The 23879-nt window shown below is 43.8% G+C and overlaps 1 protein-coding gene across 2 annotated transcripts in view; it reads left to right on the top strand.

Annotated features, from left to right (window-relative positions):
- The first annotated feature begins 968 nt into the window (after positions 1-968).
- Positions 969-23879, top strand: part of SLC23A1 (solute carrier family 23 member 1) — a 1056923-nt gene continuing 1034012 nt past the window's right edge. Inside the window, exon 1 of one of the 2 annotated variants that reach the window (XM_077473737.1) lies at positions 969-1098. The gene's annotated coding sequence lies outside the window, so the exon portion shown is untranslated. Of the gene's footprint in view, positions 1171-23879 lie in introns of both variants that reach the window. The other variant, XM_077473738.1, reaches the window with a different exon arrangement.

Raw genomic sequence — 23879 nt, 5'->3', positions numbered from 1 at the left:
ATGCAATCTCAGGCTCCTGCAGACTTAGCATAGCCGTCCGTTCATAAGGGCAGGAAGATAAATCGACTGTGAGAGCATTCACCAGCACCCTTGTAGTTAGTCAAGAACTACAAGCCATCAGCCACAATGGCTGATGGTACTTGTAGGCATTCATTCACAGGAAACTGTAAAGGAATGACACAGCTTTGTGGGCAGAGCCCCGCACATCTACGCTGTTTTCAAATTGTGACAGTGGCTGTGGGGAGGGGATCCCCTGCTCGCTGTCACAGGGAGGGGGGAGAGGCTGCAGATGCTGGAACATATTACATGTTCCAAATGTGACATTATACTTTAAGAAGGAAAGGAGTCCATCTGCCGCATAATGACCTTTGTTGTGGGAGTCAACATAGAGAGTTGAGTGTTTGCCCGTAAGGGATTCACCTTGGTGCAGTTGTTTTCTACTTGCAGCACTTACTTGGGAGTGATACACTGTACATCACAAGTTGTATGGGACTATTACATTCTTGATTATATGGACTTTTTCTGTTTTATTATTTATGAAATATTATTAAAATACATTAAACACCAGATTATAGATAGAAAATTCTCAGATAAATTATTGCAGCTAGCACAGCATTGTTTCTTTTATGTACATTCAAGTGATTGTTTTCATCTCATGTTTGCCATTTTAATTATTCACACACTTGTGCTCAGATAATCAGGTACACAATTCAATAAGCATTGCAGAGAATGTGGTTTGATTACATTGACAACAGTTGCAATGATTTATTTATTTTGTTCACTGATTGTTTGCTGATACCAGTTCAGTGAGAGGTGAATGCATGATGCATTCTCTACAACAACATATAATCTGGAAAAACAAAATAAATGTGTAACTACTGTTACACATGAATAAGGTGATTAAGTATTAGCACACAGGCTTAGGTGAAAGTCCACAATTTTCTCCAGACTTTTTTCTTTTATCCAAGAGTGCCTTTTATAATTATTTTTTTTTTCTGTAAATAAAAGAAGCAAAGGGAAGACTGAACAGTGTTTTGTTATCTTATCTTATACATAGGACCTAAATACCATTCTTGCTCATCAATTCCACCTGTCTTGGTAAGAAAAACATTTGTTTATCCGTTGTGAGATGGAAAAGCATAGACAACAGACAAGAATCTAGTACTTTAGGTAACAAACAATGTCTAACAATGTGTTATGAAAATCTTTACAGTTAATTTACTGACATAATGACTTAAACTTGGGCATTGCTTTACTTTATAATGGTAGCCAGTTCTTTAAAAGGCTTGCTGGAAATAAGTAAAAGTAAAATACACTATGCTAAATGATTTACATTTTCCTGACACCACCAAACTTTTAAAAGATATTTGTTCCATTTTGATGTTAGTACTGTTGGCAGTGGCGTCGCTAGGGGGTGGCTACTGGGGCTAAATGTTTTATCCTGCAAACTGATCTTCACTATGGGGACTGCTTTGTTTGTTGGTAAGTCGGCTGCTATATGAGATCTGGCCATGAACCGTTGCTCCTGAGGGTGTAATAGGGATCCAGGATACATATATTGAGACTCTGTGATCAGAGAATCTTGTGAATCTTATATTGCTCTAATATGGGTCTGAGCACTATTTAGTGGTGATATATATTTCTGGTAAGCCTCCAACTGCTGCACAAGGGTGGTGTGCTTTTTCTATCTGGGATCTTTGCATGGTCTTGAACCATTCCTGCTGACAGTTCTGAGTTGAATAGCTATAAGGACCTCTTTCCCCTATGAACTGACATCCATATTAATTGGTTTCATGGACTCTTAAGCTGCGTACACATGAGTGGATTTTCTGATGGGAAATGTGTAATGACAGGCTGTTGGAGGAAAATCCGACCATTTGTATGCTCCATCAGACAATTGCTGTCGGATTTTCCATGGACAAATGTCTGTTGTCGGATTTTCGGAGTGTGTGTACACAAGTCCGTCGGACAAAAGTACACAGTACAAACACGCATACTCAGAAGCAAGGATGAGGCAGAAGCAGACGGTCTTGTAAACTAACATTCGTATTGGAGAATTAACATTTGTAACATGGCAAATTATGAAATCTCTAAATGCAGTACACATTCTTTTCTTCTTTAATGGGATAATAATGAAGTTGCTTTGCTGGTGATACTGATGGAGTTATTGCAAACTATTTTTAAAGGCTTTTTTTTCTAGTGATATAAAGAATAATATTATGCTTTTTTTTATTTTTATTTTTTTTCTGGCAAATTACCATAACACCATTAGGCCATAGTTTTTAAGATCAAAGATACAACTATGTTGGTGTACCTTGTCAATTTTACCTTGTATTTTTTTTTTATGTAACTGGCTACTCCCAAACTGCCATTTGAAGTAAAACACATACCCAAGTATTATTCTGCAAATTTTTTTTTTTTATTGTGCATTAAAAAAAAAAAAAAACAATTAGACATGCTATCTGCCAATAGAACTTAACCGAAAACTACATTCCATGCATCCAAAAATATAGAAAATATAGCAAATCAAATCATTATTCAACCAAAGAATTAAACAAAATCCTCATGCATATGTCCTGCTTCTTAATATTGGGGGTCAACAATGCCAAGAGTTGGTGAAAGCAGGGGTCCGTCATCCGGAGATAATTCCAAAAAACATCTGGATTATTCTCCTGGAGCTTCCGCAGCAAAGGCATATAACATAATTGGTCACAATTAATAAAGCAACCAATTTTGGTCCAAGAACTCCTCCTCCTCCTGTTCCTGGACTGGACTTGGGTCAAAGCATTAACTCCAAGGCCAAAAATAAATAACAAATTATCGCTTTCCGATTCTGCAACATGTCTGGTTGACAAACAGCCGTTCAGAATCTAACTGAAAAGCACGAAATAAAAAGCGCAAACTGAAAAGCTCTAAATGAAAAACGTGAAATCAACACTCACCAAACTTTTACTAAGACGAAATTAGGAGAAGGAGCCCAAAGGTTAATGCTAAAGGGCTGAAAAACAATGTAGTACAATGTAGTGTTTATTGGCCGACAATTCTTTGCCGTTTGTATGCAAGACAAAATCCAGGCACACCTCTTCGGACAAAAGTCTGAGGTTTTGTCTGTGGAAAATCCTATCATGTGTACGAAGCTTTACATCCTAACCATACATTTAAATTATTCCCAGAATTCATTGCATTTAAAGAAACAAACACTGGGGGGTGACAGGCCAGTGTCACCCGCTGTGTCAGCTCTAATTTTAATCGCAGAGTGTCCGTCCGCCATCATAAAGTCCCACCTTTTGGTATGGCTCCTTTAACAGACAGCACACTTGTCCAATGCTAGGATATTTGCTTTCTAACATAAGTGGGAGCCTATCCAGGGAGCAGGACTTATGTGAGAGCGGGCATCGAGTGATTCAAATTAAATCTGACACAGCGGGAGATGTGTGATGATCTGGCTGGCTATCCTCTTCCTCTTCTCTCTGGTGAGGCTGCATTGCTGGGCACATGTGAGGCTGCATTGCTGGGCACATGTGAGGCTGCATTACTGGGCGCATGTGAAGCTGTATAGCTGGGCACAGGTACGCCCAAGCATATTACTTTCTTTACTTCGCTGCTATGGGCTCTAGCCCCAGATCTTTTGTAGGCCTAGCAACGCTCCTGACTGTTGGTATACTATAGCAGAAAAAAAGTATGTACAGATGAATTATCAGCTATTTATTTAGTGCAATTCTAATACTAATCCTTCATCAGTAACTTGTTTACTTTCATATCAAGGTATTTATATTGGTACTGTTCTAGTGGTAATTTCCTAGTATAAATGTTCCAGTTTTAGTAATCATATTCTAGTAATAATATTCCAGAGGACTGGTTGTCTTTGTTATCATCCAATACTAAATATAGAAATGTTTTCCTTTCTTCATAATCTTTGTTGACTTACATCACTGCAGTGTTTTGACATGTTTTAAAATTAAAAAATTCCTATTTAAAATTATATTCTTGGATCGCTCAGCACTACTTTTTTCAGTTTCTGAAATTCATAGAGACAGGTTTAACTTATTCATTATTGATATAGAGGATGGGATGGATAGCTCAGTCTCAATATTTGCAGATGATACAAAGTTAAGCAGGGCAATAACTTCTGTGCAGGATGTGGAAACCTTACAAGAAGATCTAAATAAAATAAATAGGTTGGGCAGCTACATGGCAAATGAGGTTTAATGTTGAAAAATGTAAAGTAATGCATTTGTGTGCTAAAAACACGAACGCAAGTTACTCGCTAGGGGGAGAACCTCTGGGGGAATCTAGGATGGCAAAAGACCTGGGGGTCCTAGTAGATCACAGGCTCAGCAACGACATGCAATGCCAAGCTAATGCAAGTAAAGCCAACAGAATATTAGCATGCATTAAAAAGGGGATTTACTCCAGAGATAAAACGATAGTTCTAAAACTCTACAACACTCCAGTCTGGCTGCATCTTGAGTATGCCGTCCAGCTCTGGGCACCAATCCTCAAGGAGGATGTGCTGGGACTGGATGGAGAGAATCCAGAGAAGAGCAACAAAGCTAATAAAGGGAATAGAGGATCTCTACTATGGGGAAAAGACTACAAGCAGGGCCGACCCAAGACATTGTGCTGCCTGGGTCCAAGAATAAAATGCTGTCCCCCCCCAAAAAAAAAAAAAAATCACACCCAGCAAAAGGCCTGCACACTCTTTTTATATCATGATAATTAAAATTAAAATTAGATTTATCATAAAATCAGATTTACATGTACTTCACAAATAAACTATAAGTGAAATGGTATTACATCAATTTCTCTATAGGTCAAAGATAATCACATGTAGATATACTGTACATAGATTAATACACTGAGCCATGATCTCTGAGGAAAAATATTCTCACTGTCGACTCCCCACTCCCAACAATGCCACACTTTAACCACTTGAGCATGGGCGTCCGCAGCAGGGGGCAAGGGGGGTCAAGTGCCCCCCCCCGGAATCCCCAAGGTGTTGCAGCCGCCACCATGCTGCATTTTTTTTGCTGAGTCCGCCGGCGGCGGCATCCTCCGCTCTCTCCTCTGGATCACAGAGCGGGCTGCCTCTGTGTTCGGCGGCCGCTCTGTAACATGGCCCCGCCCCCCCAGACCTGCTTGTGTGATAGTAGAGAGAATCAACGTTCCGCTTATCACATGAGCCAGTCTGGGGGGGGGGCGGGGCCATGTTACAGAGCGGCCGCCGTACACAGCCAGCAAGCGCTTTTATCCATAGGAGGAGATGCTGCAGGTACAGCCCACCCTGTGTGCCACAGTGCCTGGATAGGAGGATGGGGGGGCGGATGCATGGGGCCCCCCTGCCAATTCTCTTATCCAACTTATTTTACTGTCCCCAGTTCACCTTGTGCTCCCTGCCCCCCCCCCCCAGTGCTCTCCTCCACCACACTCTCCTGCCCCCCCATTGCTCTCCTCCACCACCACACTCTCCTGCCCCCCCCCAGTGCTTTCCTTCACCACCACACTCTCCTGCCACCCCCCAGTGCTCTCCTCCACCACAGCACTCTCCTGCCCCCCCCAGTGCTCTCCTCCACCACCACACTTTCCTGCCCCCCAGTGCTCTCCTCCACCACCACACTCTCCTGCCCCCCCCAGTGCTCTCCTCCACCACCACACTCTCCTGCCCCCCCCCAGTGCTCTCCTCCACCACCACACTCTCCTGCCCGCCCCAGTGCTCTCCTCCACCACCACACTCTCCTGCCCCCCCCCAGTGCTCTCCTCCACCACCACACTCTCCTGCCCCCCCCCAGTGCTCTTCTCCACCACCACACTCTCCCCCCCCAGTGCTCTCCTCCACCACCACACTCTCCTGCCCCCCCCAGTGCTCTCCTTCACCACCACACTCTCCTGCCCCCCCAGTGCTCTCCTCCAGCACCACACTCTCCTGCCCTCCCCTCAGTTCTCTCATCCACCACCACACTCTCCTGGCCACCCCAGTGCTCTCCTCCACCACCACACTCTCCTGCCCCCCCAGTGCTCTCCTCCACCACCAAACTCTCCTGCCCCCCCAGCGCTCTCCTCCACCACCACACTCTCCTGCCCCCCCCAGTGCTCTCCTCCACCACCACACTCTCCTGCCCCCCCCCAGTGCTCTCCTACACCACCACACTCTCCTGCCCCCAGTGCTCTCCTCCACCACCACACTCTCCTGCCCCCCCAGTGCTCTCCTCCACCACCACACTCTCCTGCCCCCCCGTGCTCTCCTCCACCACCACACTCTCCTGCCCCCCAATGCTCTCCTCCACCACCACACTCTCCTGCCCCCCCCCCGTGCTCTCCTCCACCACCACACTCTCCTGCCCCCCCAGTGCTCTCCTTCACCACCACACTCTCCTGCCCTCCCCCCAGTGCTCTCCTCCACCACCACACTCTCCTTCCCCCCCCCCGCAGTTCTATCCTCCCCTGTTCTTGCTGCCCCCCCCCTGCTCTCCCCATCCTTCTCTAGCCACCATCCCAGTGCTCTCCACTCCCCCTGTTCACCCCCCAGTGCTCCCCCCACAGTGCTCTCCACTCCCCCCAGTGCTCTCCCTCTTGTCCCCCCCCAGTGCTCTCCTCCACCACACTCCCTGCCCCTCCCCACAGTTTTCTCCTCCCCTGTTCTTGCTGCCCCCCCTGCTCTCCCCATCCTTCTCTAGCCACCATCCCAGTGCTCTCCCCCCCGTCCCCCCTCAAGTGCTCTCCTCCCCTGCCCCCCCCAGTGCTCTCCCCCCTGCCCCCCCAGTGCTCTCCCCCCTTTCCCCACAATGCTCTCCACTGCCCCCAGTCCTCTCCCCTCCGTGCTCTCCCCCTGTTCTCCCCAGTGCTCTCCCCCTGTTCTTTCCCCCCCCCAGTGCTCTCCACTCCCTCCAGTGCTCTCCCCCCTGTTCCCCCCCAGTGCCCTCCACTCCCCCCACTGCTCTCCCCCAGTGCTCTCCCCCCCATTCTTTCTCCCCCCAGTGCTCTCCTCCCCCCCAGTGCTCTCCTCTGCCCCCCAGTGCTCTCCCCTGCCCCCAGTGCCCTCCCCCTATTCTTTCCCCCCCAGTGCTCTCCACTCCCCCAGTGCTCTCCCCCCTGTTATTTCTCCCCCCAGTGCTCTTCAGCTCTCCCCATCACTCTCCAGCCCCCACCCCAGTGCTCTCCAGCCCCCCATTCTCCCAACCCCTGTTCTTTCTGCCCCCCTGGTGTTCTCCAGCCCCCCCAGTGCTCTCTACCCTCCGTGCTCTCCACCCCTGTTCTTTTTGGCTCCCACTGGTGCTCTCAAGCTCCCCCCCATTGCTCTCCACTCCCCCTGCTCTTTGTACTCCCCAGTACTCTCCAGCCCTCGTGCTCTCCACCCCTGTTTTTCTGCCCCCCCCCAGTGCTCTTCGCCACCCCACACTCTTAGCCCCCCAGTGCTCTCAGCCTACCGTGCTCCCTACCCCTGTTCTCCCCCTGAATTTTTCCCCCACCCATGTGCTCTCCAACCCTACCAGTGCTCTCCACCCCCCATAGTGCTCTCCAGTCCCCCGTGCTTTCCACCCCTGTTCTTTCTGGCCCCCACTGGTGCTCTCAAGCTCCCCCCCATTGCTCTCCACTCCCCCTGCTCTTTGTACTCCCCCAGTACTCTCCAGCCCTCGTGCTCTCCACCCCTGTTTTTCTGCCCCCCCAGTGCTCTTCGCCACCCCACACTCTTAGCCCCCCAGTGCTCTCAGCCTACCGTGCTCCCTACCCCTGTTCTTATTGCCCCCCCCAGTTCTCTCAAGTTCCCCCCAGCGCTCTCCGCTCCCCACCCCTGTAATCTCCACTCCCCTCGCTCTTTGCCCCCACCCATGTGTTCTCCAACCCCGCTAGTACTCTTTGCTCCCCCTTCTCTCCAACTCCCACCCAGTGCTCTCCACTTCCCCAGGACCAGAGGACAGGCTGACTGGGGCTGGAAAATGAGGACAGCTGAAGGTCCAGGTGGCCAGAGACCACTCCATCTCACAGCAGACATATCCTCTGGAAGGAGCACCGTCCCCATCCAAAACGAGAACAGACCCTGCCTGCTGCTGGCCGTCATGGATATCCTGCTGGCATGCAAGGTACCGTACCAAGCATCAACAACACACCTCCCCACAGACAGGGACTGCAGACTGGGACATGGGGCACAGGAGGGGCTGCAATGATGGACACAGTGAGGCTGCATTCACGGCACAGTAAAGCTGCATTTGATTGGGATTGAGATGAGGTCAGTGAAAGCACCGCCAGGCCAGTCGGGGGGTGGGGGGGGTCACTGATGTAAGGCGGGAGTGAATACGATAATGTAAGGGGCACTGATATAAAGGGTTTCCTCCTTATATTAGTAACCCACCCCCCTTACCTTTGAGTATTCTTTCTGCAGAAGGTGCCCCCCCCCCCACGTTCTGAGTTCCTGGGGTCCCCCTTGATGATTGATCACTTACCACTATTAACTGGTAAAATGTATGGTTTTCCCTTTCATAAACAAGAAAATAATGACGTTATGCTGTTGGGCTGTTATAATAATGCTGTGAGGCTGGTATGAAATTTTTTCCAGGGCTGGTTTTTGAAAGCATGGGCGTCCGCAAGGTTACTCAGGTGGCTGTGTACCATGCCCATATAGCCTAGAGAATGTACATCTTTTTACATTGCAATACATCTGTTGTTGCCATATTTTTATCTTTATGAAAACAGCCTATAGAGTGACAGTATGAGATCAAAATATGGCCACAACAGATGTATTGCAATGTAAAAAGATGTACATTCTCTAGGCTATATGGGCATGGTACGCAGCCACCAGAGTAACTTCCAATACAAAGTGAAGATGAATTATCTGTTATATAACACATATGTATTACTGTATTACCAGTGGAAAGATTTTTATGAGATTGTTGAAAAGGGGCGGAGCATGAGTGGCCTTAAAATGATCCCCCCCCTGGAAAAAGTTCTGCGGACGCCCATGCACTTGAGGACCAGCCGCTGCAGTTGAACTGCGGCAGGTTGGCATTCCTGGGCAAATTGGCATCATTGTAAGTCGCCGCTTTAAGAGTTCTAGGAGATGTGCGTGGCGTCGCCGCAAAGCTGAAGCTGATGTGCATGGTCAGCAGCCTTGATGTACGCCAGCCACCCGCAATTGCTCAACAGAGAGCCAGAATGGGAATCTGTCACTATAAACAGAGAGATCCCCATTCTGACAGGGAAGGAGAGGCAGATCTGCTGTTCCTAGTGATTAGGAACAGCGATATCTCTCCTCCTCCAGTCAGTCCCATTCCCCCACAGATGAAAACACCTCCCAGGGAACACATTTAAGCCCTTGATTGCCCCCTAGTCTTAGCCCCTGCCCTGTCAGTGACATTTACACAGTAATCAGTGCATTTTTATGATCTGATCTCTGTATAAATATCACTGGTTCCACAAAAGTGTCCAATCTGTCCCCCGCAATGCCGCAGTCCTACTAAAAATTGCAGACTGCACTGCCATAACTAGTATAAAAAAATAATAATAAAAATGCCATAAATCTATTGCTGATATTGTAGACACTATAACTTTTGTGCAAACCAATCAATACACAGTTATTTTGATTTTGTTTACCAAAAATATGTAGAAGAATACATATTTTTGTATAAACTGATGAAGAAATTAGTTGTTTTTCATTTTTTGTGGATATTTATTATAGCAAAAAGTAAAAAATATTTTTTCAAAATGTTCACTCTTTTTATGTTTATAGTGCAACAAATAAAAACCGCAGAGGTGATCAAATACCACCAAAAGAAAGCTCTATTTGTGGGGAACAAAGGGGCATCAGCTTTGTTTGGGTACAGTGTTGCACAACCGGACAATTGTCATTTAAATCGATGCATGATGCAATGCTGTACTGCAAAAAATGGCCTGGTCATTAAGGGGGTAAATCCTTCTGGTCCTTAAGTGGTTGATCAGGGCTGGGCAAGGCATGTCCCTCTCAGGCTCTCATGTCTCATACAACCTGTGATGTGCGTAGTACTTACAGTACTTAAATTCTGACTTCTGCAGACAATGCTGCTATGGGGAACTAACTGTTGGCAGAATGGACAGGGTGAGTGCCAATGCCAAACCTCCAGAGCATGGACACAGTGGCATTCTGCAATACCTCAGGCAGTGGCAGGTGTTGTGCAGGTGGACTGTGGACAGCTGCTCAGCTCAAACTCAGTCACAGGCACAGCTCTCTTCAGACGTGTTCCCTTCCCTCAGTCTCTGAGCCACGCTGAAGAAGATGGAAGAGGTGGATGGAGCTAATTGACTAAGCGTGGAGGCTGATCATTCTGAATGCTGGTGCGGCCATGGCCTCTGACGTCGCTGGTTGCTAGACGTTGATCGGCAGGCTATTCTAGCAACCAGTGCAGAGCACAGCTGTCTAGGATCTACCCTGCTGCTGACTGTGATCCAACCTCCTCCTGACAGGTATGGGCAGCTACTAAGTGGCGGCAGCCAGTGGGTACTCCTGACAGCAGTTTGTTACTGCATGCGGCGCCTATGTTGCCAGCTGCAGCCCCTTTTAAAGTGCCGCCTGGGACCCATGGTAGGGCCGGCCCTGACTACAAGCATTGAACTTATTCTCTCTGGAGAAGAGACGCTTGAGAGGAGATATAATAGCAATGTAGAAATATCTTATTTGTGACCTTAGCACAGGAAAAAAACTTTTCAGTGAAAGGGAGTTAAAAAAGACATGTGGCCATTCACTGAAACTAAAAGAGAAGCGGTTTAACCTTAAACTGCATAGAGGGTTCTTTGCTGACAGAGCGGTAAGAATGTGGGATTCTCAATTTTCAAAAAACTCTTAGATGGGCACCTAAATGATCACAACATACAGGGATTTATAGGATTCACTATTGGCATAAATACAAGTACACTCACAGACCGCAGGTTGAACTGGATAGACTAGATAGAAACGAATGCAGGCCATACACGGTCGAATTGCGAACAAATTTTCTTTTCAAAATCAGAAAAAAAAAAGTTTTTGTGATCCGATAATGCCACCATTGATTTTCGAAATTCGGCTGACCAAGCCTTCAATTTCACCTCATGTTGCTACAGAAAATAATTTTCGTGGCCGGGAATCTTCTTTTCTCTCCGTAAATTTTCTTTTCTTATTACATTTCTCGCACGATTTTCCATTATTGATTAGAAAATCGTTTGTTTTTCTAAAAATTTCCAACATGCCCGATTCCTCAAATTTGATTTCCACACGAAAATCGGCTGTTGCTGTAGCCCACTAATGGTGCAAATTCATACGAAAATTCTTAGATACGATTTTCGAAAGAAAATTCTTTCATAATTCGAACCGTGTATGGCCGGCATAAGATGGCAAAGATTTTAACAAATATAAGACAGTTACCCTATAGCAGTGATGGTGAACCTTGGCACCCCAGATGTTTTGGAACTACATTTCCCATGATGCTCAACCATACTGCAGAGTGCATGAGTATCATGGGAAATGTAGTTCCAAAACATCTGGAGTGCCAAGGTTCGCCATCACTGCTCTATAGTGTTCTGTTATTTTTTTACTGACTGGAAATGGTATTTGCTGTGTCAGCCTGGACTTTTTGTAGACAGGTCTTTATAATGATACAAGTAAATACCAAATAAGGGCATACATAGACAATTATGTATGGCAAATCAGTGCTACAATCCTTTGCAGTCTATAGCCTTAGCACGTTTTCAGGAGATCTTTGGGAGAGCAATTATAGTGCTTTTGTTTGAATATGGACATTATATAAGATGTCAAGATTATTGTGCCAACAACTAAATACTGGCATTTTTCTGCTATTGTGAGTCACTTAATGGTACTTTGGTTGTGAAGGCCAATTATTGTCCTGTGGATAACAATGAAGGGTAATTCAAAAAAAGTAAAAAATAATAAACAAAAAAATACATAGATCTGTTGTAATTATGTGTGCTTTATTTTCCTTAAAGTACAAAAAGGGCCCTAGGACCAAAATAAGGGAATGTTTACTGATGGTTATTGGCTGACACTACCCCAATTGGCTGTAACTGGCGTTTCCACTGTCAATTTGGCACCAGCAATAACCCTGTGTAGGTTTTGTATGTCCTATCCTCTAGCAGTTACAGTTTATAAAGTACCCTTAAGCTAGACAAATCTAAACTCCAAAGAAAATCACAAAATGGAATAAGTCAAGTACATGCTAATATGCAGTGGAAAGATACATCTTAGGCCGCGTACACACGCGGGGACTGTTCGGCCAACTTTGTCCGCTGAACAGTGTTTCGGCGGACAGTCCGCCCGCGTGTGGGCTTTCAGCGGACAGTTTCAGCGAACAGTCCGCTGAACAAGGTTTTTCGGAAATTCCGAAAAACTGTCCGCTGAAACTTTGTTTCAGCGAACAGTCCCCTCGTGTGTAGGCTTGTTCGTCAAACTAAGTTCCGCGCATGCTCAGAAAGGATTTACACGCCGAAAGTTATAATGCAGTGTATAGGACGTCGTATTTTTCGTCCCGTCGTACGTGCCGTTCACGTCATCGCGCACGGTTTCAGCAAACTGTTCGTTCGTCGTGTGTGGCCATGTCCGTCCATGCTAATTTTGAGCGGACTGTTTGCTGAAACTGTTTGACGGACAAAGTTGGGCGAACAGTCCCCGCATGTGTACGCGGCCTTACTGAAATAAAAAAAAAAACTAATTACCTCACTAACTAAGGCAGTTAAAGTGGTTGTAAACTTGCATGCTGTACTTGTACCCATAGGCAAGCCTATAATAACGGCTTACCTATGGGTACTGTAAATATCTCCTAAACGTGCACTGTTTAGAAGATATTTACTATATATGCAGCTAATGATGTCATCGGCATATATGATCTGAAGAAACAGGCACCCTGGTTGTTCCTTCAGAATCATGTGCCGTAAATGATGGCTCCTGTGCGCATGTGGGAGTGACGTCATTGTGGCTCCAGCCAGTCACACAGCCGGAGTCCACGGACCTGGATGGTATACTGTATAATGACTAATGCATTGAAACCTGTCATAGAAGAAATATCACAGCTCCCATTTCTGACCTCTCCTACTAAAGATTTTCAAAAGAAGATCAACATAGATGTAGTGGCACACACACAGGAGTCACTGGTGAATGGAGGTATCTCCCACCCTGCACAGCCAGGCACACAGAATTTTCCACCACACGCTGGAGACAAGAATCAGTCCTTGCAGCTTTGTTTTTGTATTTTATTAGGGGTTATGAACTATGATAGAGTTGAGGGTATTATGGAATGCCCACTTGATCAGCAAATAGTTCTTCAGGGACACAACTATATGCAGTCAGTATATACACGTCTCCTTCTACCTCCAGCAATCTTGCTTGTAGAACAACAACTCCCAGGACCAGCTGGCACTGTGTGGCTGGTCTGACAAGAGCAATCAGACCAGCAGCAAATGCCCTTTGCAGGCAGGGAACGAGGGCCCCTTTGGTAGTGTAGCACAAAAGAACGTCCTGGTGTCCAGCTGTCCTCCTTCTGTGGCCATTGATCCCAGCACCACCTCTTTAGGCATTGCCAGCCCACCTGCCTGCAGCTGCCCCTTTCACTAGCCCTCCTGGGTAAAACTTCACAGTTCTCCCAGAATGACTCTGCATCCATCCTAGACTGTTTGCACCCAGTCATCTTAGGCATGCCTCTTAGTCCTCTGACTCCTGGCTGTCTTCCTCCCTGGAGATTTGCCTGGCAGTGTTCTCCTGCTGTTCTCCACTTTGCTCCCTTGCCTCCTGATCAGTAAACCTCTGTGTGTCATGAAGAGGGTCTCTTCTGCACCCGAGCCCAGGCCCAAGGTCACCCCCCCAAGACTAGGGGGCTACTGACAGCCTAACACTCCATCTCCAGCTTCCACTCGAACTCCACTGCCCTCAGCTGGGCTGACCATGAGTATTTGAGGATGCCTGCCCCCTGCCAACCTATCTGTTGGGGATTGGTCAGGGCCCTCAGAATACCCCAGGCAGCTTCTCCTCACCTCCACTCCTATTCTTCTGGAATCTTCTACCAGTTTTTAGAAGTAGGGGGAGGTCTTAGAGATGCTGCCTGTGAGTCATATACCAGCCTCCCTGAGTCACTCCCCTGACCCAGTTAAAACAACACAGGCTTGGCTGCCAGCTAAGCCTGAAAATCTACCTACACTAGCATAAATACTAGATTGAGAAAAAGGATAAAGCACACCCCTTCAACCTGCACACCCTGGAAATGTGATTTAACAAATAAACTAATTAAATTTACGTGTTAAAAAGCAGCTGGTAATAAAGCTCAATGGCCTAAGTGATAAAAAGGGATACGACTGTGATTTCATACCACGCTTAACACAAACAAAAAATATGTAACATATCATAAATAAAAGCAATGTCCGTACACCACCACCAAACACTGATTCCAACAAGTGATAGTGATATCCTCTTATAAATAATCCAATAGATATGTCTTGTTCTAAGTGCTTTCTTCCACCAGCTCCTAGCACCTCCTTCTCTCCAAAGGTAAATGACACCCATGACAGGTAATCAAACCCAGCAAGATAAGCAGGCAAATCTCCAGGTCACCGGCTCATGAAGTAGCACACCCACCAGGTAGTGGTATAGTAAACCATATATTCAAGAAGAGACAAAATAACTTACATAGTTACATAGTTAGTCAGGTTGAAAAAAGACACAAGTCCATCCAGTTCAACCACAAAAAAAAAAAAAATGTATATATATATATATATATATATATATATATATATATATATATATATATATATATATATATATATATATATATATATATATATATATATATATATATATATATATATATATATATATATATATATACACATACATATACATATACATATACATATACATATACATATACATATACATATATATATATATATATATATATATATATATATATATATATATATATATATATATATATATATACATACACATATATACATACATATACATACACACGTATAATAAATATCATACCATCCCATATACCCACAGTTGATCCAGAGGAAGGCAAAAAACCCCAGCAGAGCATGATCCAATTTGCTAAAGCAGTGGAAAAAATTCCTTCCTGATCCCCCGAGAGGCAATCGGATTTTCCCCGGATCAACTTTACCTATAAATGTTAGTACCCAGTTATATTATGTACACTTAGGAAATAATCCAGGCCCTTCTTAAAGCAATCCACTGAGCTGGCCAGACCACCTCTGCAGGGAGTCTATTCCACATTTTCACAGCTCTTACTGTGAAGAAACCTTTCCGTATTTGGAGATGAAATCTCTTTTCCTCTAGACGTAAAGAGTGCCCCCTTGTCCTCTTTGTTGACTGTAAAGTGAATAACTCGACACCGAGTTCCCTATATGGACCCCTTATATATTTGTACATGTTGATCATATCCCCCCTTAATCTCCTCTTATCAAGAGTGAATAAATTCAATTCCTCTAATCTTTCCTCATAGCTGAATTCCTCCATGCCTCTTATCAGTTTGGTTGCCCTTCTCTGCACTTTCTCCAGTTCACCGATATCCTTTTTGAGAACTGGTGCCCAAAACTGAACTGCATATTCCAGATGAGGTCTTACTAATGATTTGAACAGGGGCAAAATGATATCTCTCTCTCTGGAGTACATACCTCTCTTAATACAGGAAAGGACTTGCTCGCTTTGGAAACCGCGGCTTGGCATTGCATGCTATTATTGAGCTTATGATCTACCAAAACCCTCAGATCCTTCTCCACTATGGATTCCCCCAGTTGTACCCCCCCTAGCATGTATGAAGCATGCATATTCTTAGCCCCCAAGTGCATAACTTTACATTTCTCAACATTAAACCTCATCTGCCACATAGTTGCCCAAGTAGACAGAGCATTGAGGTCGGCTTGTAAATTGGAGACATCGTGCAAGGACGTTATTCCACTGCATAGCTTGGTGTCATCTGCAAATACGGAAATGTTACTTTTGACTAGAGGCGATTCAGTTCGCATTGTGCACTATACAAGAATTTCATTCATTCATTCATTCATTTTGATCCCAGACCCAATATCATTTATAAAGATATTAAAAAGTAAGGGTCCCAGCACTGAACCTTGGGGTACACCACTGATAACCTTAGACCATTCAGAGTAAGAATCATTAACCACGACTCTCTGAATTCTGTCTTTTAGACAGTTTTCTATCCATTTACAAACTGATATTTCCAAACCTGTAGACTTTACCTTACACATGAGCCGTGTGTGGGGAACTGTATCGAACGCTTTAGCAAAATCCAAATATATCACGTCCACCGCCACCCCTCTGTCCAAGGTTTTACTTACCACCTCATAAAAAGAAATCAGGTTTGTCTGACAACTTCTGTCTTTCATGAATCCATGCTGTCTGTTGCTCAAAATATTTTTTCCTGAAAGAACTCGTCTATGTGGTCCTTTATTAATCCCTCCAGTATCTTCCCAACTATAGAAGTTAAACTAACAGGTCTATAATTACTTGGTAAAGACTTTGTTCCCTTTTTAAATATATGCACCACATTTGCCCTGCGCCAATCCAGTGGTACTATTCCTGTCATTAATGAGTCCTTAAAAATTAGATATAATGGCTTTGAAATTACAGAGCTCAATTCTTTTAGGATCCGTGGGTGGATGCCATCAGGTCCAGGTGCTTTATCCACCTTTATTCTGTCCAAATATTTCTGGACCATATCACTTTTGAGCCATTGTGGATTTGGGGCTGCGTCAGTACCACCCCCATTATGGATATAAGCTCCCCCATGCTCTTTTGTATACACAGAGCTGAAGAAAGTATTTAATAAGTTAGCCTTCTCTTTGTCCCCAGTCACCCACTCCATATTATTTTGCAAAGGGCCTACATGCTCAGACTTAACCTTTTTACTATTAATATATTTGAAGAATTTCTTGGGGTTTGTCCTACTATCTTTTGCAATCTGTCTTTCATTTTGAATTTTTGCATCCTCGATTTCCTTTTTACATATTCTGTTATATTCCTTGTAACATTTAAATGACACTAGCGTTCCTTCATTTTTATATTTTTTAAAAGCTCTTTTTTTATAGTTTATAGCTTTTTTAACTTTGGCCATGAGCCACATCGGTTTTATTTTTAACCTTTTAAACTTATTGCCCATGGGAATATACTTTGCCGTGAGATCACAAACAGTCCTTTTGAAGAATTCCCATTTCTGTTCTGTGCCCATTGGTGCCAATATTGTCTCCCAGTCTAAGTCCTGGAGAGCAGCCCTCATCCTTGGAAAATTTGCTCTCTTGAAATTAAATGTTTTTATCTTTCCCGTATGCGATTTTTGCTTACAGCTAACATCAAATGAAATCATGTTATGGTCACTGCTACCCAGATATTCCTTTATCTGAATATTAGTAATACGTTCTGCATGGTTTGAGATTACCAGGTCCAACAGAGCATCATTCCTAGTTGGGGCCTCAATAAACTGGACCATAAAATTGTCCTGTAATAGGTTTACAAATTTTTGCCCTTTAACTGTCCCAGCAGTGCCATTACCCCAGTCAATTTCTGGGTAGTTAAAATCCCCCATTATTATCACTGTCCCAGCCCTTGCAGCCCTTTCTATCTGTGCAAGGAGCTGAGTCTCCACCTCCTCATTAACATTGGGTGGCCTATAACAAACTCCAATGATTAACTTTGAACTATGCACATCTGTATGCAGTTCCACCCATAATGCCTCAGACTCATCACACTCTCCATCCACCAGGTCCTCTTTCTCACTCGCTTTGAGATCACTTCTCACATACAGACAGACCCCTCCACCTTTCCTTTTTACTCTGTCTTTCCGAAAGAGTGCATAGCCAGGAATATTAATAGCCCAGTCATGTGAGGAATGAAGCCAAGTTTCAGCAATACCGATTACATCATAGCTCTCCTGATGCACCAGAGCTTCCAACTCACCGCTTTTGCTTGGCAGACTTCTGGCATTGGTGAACAAACATTTTAATGTATTAACATATTTTGACCGGTCACATACTATCCTCTTGGGTGTTCCAAGATTACAACTACGACTTGCTACTATATTTACCTTGGGTTTGTGTGCTTTGGTTACCCTACCACTAATGCCCCTAATATTACCCTCTGGAATATGCTCCACGCAGACTATCTCTATCTCTGAACCCTCCTTTAACTTCATAAAAAAAAAAGCATAAGACCTGATAAAATGACATTACAACACATAAACTTACATACTGTAAATTGACATCTCATAAATTGGTGCTCATGCATACCCTTGTTAACCATCAAATACATCCAAAGAGCTGGAATTTCAAGTCATTCCAAATTTATTGTGATGATGAACCCAACATGTTTCAGACTTGTAGTCCTTCCTTGGGGGAGATACTAGGTCATTTTACTTCTTAAACATATGTAGCGCCGGCTCCTGAAGAGCATGCGCTATATGTTTTGAAAGTTAATGTTACACCTGAACTGCAGTTTGGTTTGGGTACAATTGTTCCAAATTTGGACCTCAGCATCTGTCTGATTGGACTATAGGGTGTTAAGCCTGGCCATAGGGGGGCACTGTCTCTTATGGCAGGCATGGAACCACAGTTTGGTTGGGTGCTTTAAGGTTACTTTCTCTCGGAGCCCACCCAGTGGGACTGTCACTCCTGCTGTGCTTTCTGGGAGAGGGTACTTAAGATGTGGATGTCACGTGGTTCGGGGTTCCGGTCCAGAAGTATGTTCTGACTCCATGGTATGAAGGAGAAAGGAATCTCACCGCTCCAGGAGCACACATATAGGCTGTGAACTGTTCTCTCAGTTGGGACGCCACAGGTGCTGGCTATTACCAATAGCAACAGATGAAAAACAAGCTCTGGACTGCCGCACTCTTCAGAAAACCACTTTTCTTTATTGAAGAATCACATCACAGCTCAACAAACACAGCGAACAAGGAAAATTGCTGGCGTTTCACACTAGCTGTAGTGCTTAATCATAGCAAACAATCACAGCACAAAAAATAGTTTAAAAACCATCTCTAATTGAATGATTGAAATAATTAATTGAGTGATTAAAATAATCAAATAAAAATAATTGAAATCCACATAATGGCAAAGTGAAAAAGTGAGTGAATGAATGAATAAACATTGTTTATAAAACCTTAGTGGATATCATTTTGAAAAGCAGAAGTAAAAAAGTTAATGTGTAGATTGGGTAAGTACTCAATAACTAATAGTGTGTCACCAAGAAGTGAAAAATATATGAGAAGTAAGAATACATGTGACAAAATGTGATTGTATGAGAAATGAAAAAATGTAAGGCATGAATAAATGTGTAATTAAAAAGATTCTATAATACAATGAATTGTTAAAAAAGCCGAAAAGATGAACTTATTGGCTAAACTTAATGTGAGAAAAATACAACCTATAATAATCATAATAATAAATTAATACCCTTGTCCATGTGTGAATTTTGCTGTGATACCATTTTACACATATAAAACACATATATATATCAAGGACAAACCACTTAATGTTTTACTAATGAAAGAAAGAAGAAGAAAAGAAACTGTAAACCTCCCTACATGTCTCATCGTGTGTGTATATCTAAAACTTATGTAAAAGAATATGTATGTATCCCTATATACTTATTTCTGCTAAATAACAGATTCTAACATCTAGAGTGCTAGCATGTCCATGGATGTCATCGGAATCCTGACCCACGCATATGACCTGTGTTTAAGGGGTTAATATATATTTTTAATCCTGAATTCTTAATATCTAAATAGCTCCGCTGACCCACTGTCACAGCGCCTACCCAATTAATCACATTCAGCGAAATTAACACAACACAGTGGATCATTAATGACCCTAAAATGTAAATACAACTAGGTACTCAATCTGAAGTGCGACAAGGATACACTACGACAAAGAGCCACAAACATCCCGGTTCACTAATCAAAGCTTTCACAGAATTAATCATATATTAGCGGATACTCAAAACCCTCCACATAGAACAAATATGCTGAATATATGATTAATTCTGTGGAAGCTTTGATTAGTGAACCTGGATGTTTGTGGCTCCTTGTCGGAGTGTATCCCCATCGCCCTTCAGCATGAGTACCTAGTTGTATTCAGTGTTGGTCATCTTACTTTAAAAAGGTAATCAGTTAAGTTACAAATTACTTCTCCCAAAAATTAATTGCGTTAGTAACTCAGTTACTACATTGGAAAAGTAATGAGTTACTCAGCAAAGTAACTATGACTTTTTTTTTAAAATATTCTAAGGGGCAGGTCTAGTATTACTATAAGCAAGGGGCGCGTTCCCCCCTGCGCGTCTATTTCCCCCCTGCGTACCCCCCATGCATGTCTGTTCCCTCCCACACATAAATCTGTTCCCCCTCTGTACCTCACTACACATCTGTAACCCCCCCCCACACATATATCTGTTTCCCCTCTGCACATCTGTCCCCCCCCCAAACTCACGGATCGAATCGTTCCTCGGATCAGAGTCACGGATCGGATCATTTTTCGGATCAGCAAATAATAATTGAATTTGCAAAAACCTGTGAAAATGTCACCACCATATAGTCCCCACTGTAATATCCACAATCTCCCCCACTGTAATATACATCTCCTCCACTGTAATATCCACAATCTCCCCCACTGTAATATTGGCCGAGTATAGCTGGGTATGGCTGGGTATCGCCGAGTATGGCTGGGTATTACCGAGTATTGCAGAGTATGGCAGAGTATGGTAGGGTATGGCAGGGTATGGCAGGGTATGGCAGAGTATGGCAGGGTATGGCAGAGTAGTGGGTGGTTATGGCAGAGTATTGGGTAGAGTATTGGGCAGGGTATTGCAGAGTATTGGGCAGGGTATTGCAGGGTATTGGGCAGGGTATTGCAGGGTATTGGGCAGGGAATTGCAAGGTATTGGCAGGGTATGGAGGGATGGCTGTGACTGTAATTGTAACTGAGCAGCACTGTGGACACTACAGATGCAGCCCACAAAGCTGCTGCCATCCGATCTCTCCCCTCCACTGTACAGATCTATACACAGAGGGGAGAGAGGAACCAACGCCATCATGATGCCGGTTTGTTTACCAGTGATCGCTCCGTCATTTGACAGAGCAATCACATTGTAAACGGCTGGAGGGTGCACCAAGATGGCCTTTCCTAAAGCCGAGGCCATGGAGCGCTCCACGGATCGCAGCTGGTGCGCCCCTAGCGGCGGTAGATGTAATTGCAGTAACGCCGCCCAAGTAGTGGGAATGGCGTTACCATGTGGGGAAGAGAAATCAGTTAGATTACTCGTTACCCTCTAACGTAACGGCCTTAAGTAACGCTGTTTACTTTAACTCCATTAGTTACATCACTGGTTGTATTTACATTTTAGGGTCATTAATGATCCACTGTGTTGTGTTAATTTCGCTGAATGTGATTAATTGGGTAGGCGCTGTGACAGTGGGTCAGCGGAGCTATTTAGATATTAAGAATTCAGGATAACAATATATATTAACCCCTTAAACACAGGTCATATGCGTGGGTCAGGATTCCGGTGACATCCATGGACATGCCAGCACTCAGTCCTCTAGATTTGAGAATCTGTTATTTAGCAGAAATATATATACATAGGGATACATACATATTCTTTTACATAAGTTTTATATATACACACACGATGAGATATGTAGGGACTCTTATTCATCCATTTGATACATTTTCATGCATGTAATATAAATGTTCCTCCACTTAATTTATTTAATTTACTCATTCATTCACTCATTATGGATATTTGATTATTATATGTTGTATTTTCCTCACATTAAGTTTAGCCAATAAGTTCATCTTTTTTTCGGCTTTTTTAACAATTTATTGTATTATAGAATCTTTTAATTACACATTTATTCATTCCTTACATTTTTTCATTTCTCATGCAATCGCATTTTGTCACATGTATTCTTACTTCTCATATATTTTTCACTTCTTGGTGACACACTATTAGTTATTGAGTACTTACCCGATCTACACATTCACTTTTTTACTTCTGCTTTTCAAAATAATATCCACTAAGGTTTTATAAACAATGTTTATTCACTCATTCACTTACTTTTTCACTTTGCCATTATGTGGGTTTCAATTATTTTTATTTGATTATTTTAATCACTCAATTAATTATTTCAATCACTCAATTAGAGATGGTATTTAAACAATTTTTGTGCTGTGATTGTTTGCTATGATTAAGCATTACAGCTAGTGCGAAACGTCAGCATTTTTCCTTGTTCGCTGTGTTTGTTGAGCTGTGATGTGATTCTTCAATAAAGAAAAGTGGTTTTCTGAAGAGTGCGGCAGTCCAGAGCTTGTTTTTCATCTGTTGCTTCTGACTCCATGGTCCTGGTCCTCCTGACCAGCCGCCAGGAAGGCTATGGCCTGGGGTGCGGATCCACCCGACTTTATGTCTCGGGGCTGGCTAGCCCGAGGCAAGGAAAGGAAAGAAGGGATTCTGAGGTGGTTCGGTGCTGTCTCTCGTGGAGAAGCCCAGTAACTTCATAGCTATCCATGGGAGGACTCTCCAGAAGAAAGCCACAGTTGGCTTCTTAGCAAGAGACTGGTGGGGCTGAAGTACCTAAATAAATCCAATCTCGTGGGTATCGCCAAACTGGCTGAAAGATCCAGGTATTATGCAAGTGTTCTACAAGTTTTAGTTTCCTGCATGTTCTACAAGAACGTCTGTGGCAGAGACTTGCTCCTGAGTTAAGCACCTTGTTGGCTGCTAGGCCTTGTGAGAGAGGGACTATCCAACTTGAGTGAACATCCAGTTGTGAATGGCTATTCTCTGGATTTAGTCAAAGTAAGCAAATCTTTCATTATTGACTTTGACACTTAGCCCTTGTACACACGGTCGGACATTCTGACAACCAAATCCATTGGATTTTGTCCGACGGATTTTGCCCGAAACTGTTGCATACAAACGGTCGGACAAAGTTGGCGGAAAATACGATTGTACATAACATGATGATGTTATTTCGTTACGACGGGACTACGTTCAGGCTAGTAGCCAATAGCTTTGGTCTAGGAATTTGATCTGAGCATGCGTGGCACTTTGTCCGTCGGCGTAGGCTACACACGATCGGAGTATGTCCGATCTGAGCATTTTGTTGAAAAATTTTACCGGCAAGTTGGAAAAGTTGGTCCGTTGGATATTCCGACGGAAACAGTCCGATGGAGACCACACACAGTCGGAATATCCGACAAAACGGTCCGATAGGACACATTCCGTCGGAATCTCCGACCGTGTGTACAAGGGCTAAGAGTACCTGAACTTTCCTCCTAACCCTCTGATCCTATTTTAAGAAACTGTTCGTTAACTATGGTTTTTGCAAATAAAAATCCCTTTCCGCGGATATGGCGTCAGTCTCTAAAGTTACTGGGCCATCTACCACGGGAACCCCTAGACACAAATCGAGGTGAAGAAGGTAACGGTAAGCGCAGCTCCTTTCGGGGTTAGTGCTACACATACATATATGATAATCATTAGTTACGTAGAAATTTGCTTCACATAGATGTTTATTTTTATCTCATCAATTAAGATATTATACATACAGGCTGCTAATACTTACAAAAGTTGATCATAAAAAGGCATACATTCAAAAGAACACATATATTCCTGCTTGATGGAACAGCTGCGCGACGACGCCCCGTGGGGGCAAAGAGGACGCACAAACCACCAATTGTACATACACGAGGACCCAAAATGGGGTAAAGAGAGCCCCAAGACCACCAGCCCGTGTTTATGAATAAAGCAACAATAGTGTAAGGATATAATCAGCTTATATCAAACAGAGGGGAATACTGGTTACAACATGATTGAAAGCGTGAGAATTTAATGTGGTAATATG

The sequence above is a fragment of the Lithobates pipiens genome, unplaced genomic scaffold (assembly GCF_037356315.1).
Source record: "Lithobates pipiens isolate NorthernLeopardFrog02 unplaced genomic scaffold, aLitPip1_a1.2 Scaffold_8, whole genome shotgun sequence".
Classification (NCBI taxonomy): Eukaryota; Metazoa; Chordata; class Amphibia; order Anura; family Ranidae; genus Lithobates; species Lithobates pipiens.
This window is presented reverse-complemented; position numbering and strand designations above follow the sequence as displayed.